Here is a 787-nt window from a genome sequence, read left to right on the forward strand (position 1 = left end):
CATTTGAGGACTTATGACTCCGCTTATTTACTAAATATTATTCTTTATTTTATTAAAGAATAATGTTTCGATAATCAAACTTATTTTCGATTATTCAAATAAAGATAGTACTTTCGTATAAGTATATCTTTGGTTATTTAATATTCATTTCAAGTATGAGTTTTAAAACTTCTACTTCAAATTGTTTATATAGAGATTATCCTTATGGGAATATTATTTAAATAATAATATTCAGATATTTTCTAATATATTGGGACTGATTTATTTTATTAAATCAGCATTACTCCAAACATTCTTAAAAATGTTTTCGAGTCTTCAAAATGATTTTGAAAGTTAGAGCGGATCCCAAAACTCATTTTTATATTTAAGATCTTCCTTTCCAAGGGGATTTAAATACTCGCTCAAAACCAGAGGGATCCGGCTCTGTGGTGTATTTTATATTCGCAACAAGGTTGCTATTTTGATAAATGAATTGATTACTTACCCAACGTTCCGGAAGTAAGTCCATCTATTGAGTCGGCATAAGCAACATGGGCTCAGTGGGCGTCCATGAAAGTGTAAGTGGCTCAGTGGGAGTCCATCAAATGCGTAAATGGCTGAGTGGCAGTCCAGCATAAGGTCCTATTGTGACTAGGGTGATGACCAGTGGGGAATTCGTCCATCTACTAGTAGAAAAGGTTACTTATTGGTATCTTTGCCTGATCAGCAAGATATCAGGTTTATGCCAAGGTTTTCTCCTTTCCAAATTCATTGGATATTGCAACTCTGTTTATTATTTTCATAACAG

The sequence above is a fragment of the Apium graveolens genome, chromosome 6 (genome assembly GCF_009905375.1).
Source record: "Apium graveolens cultivar Ventura chromosome 6, ASM990537v1, whole genome shotgun sequence".
Taxonomy (NCBI): Eukaryota; Viridiplantae; Streptophyta; class Magnoliopsida; order Apiales; family Apiaceae; genus Apium; species Apium graveolens.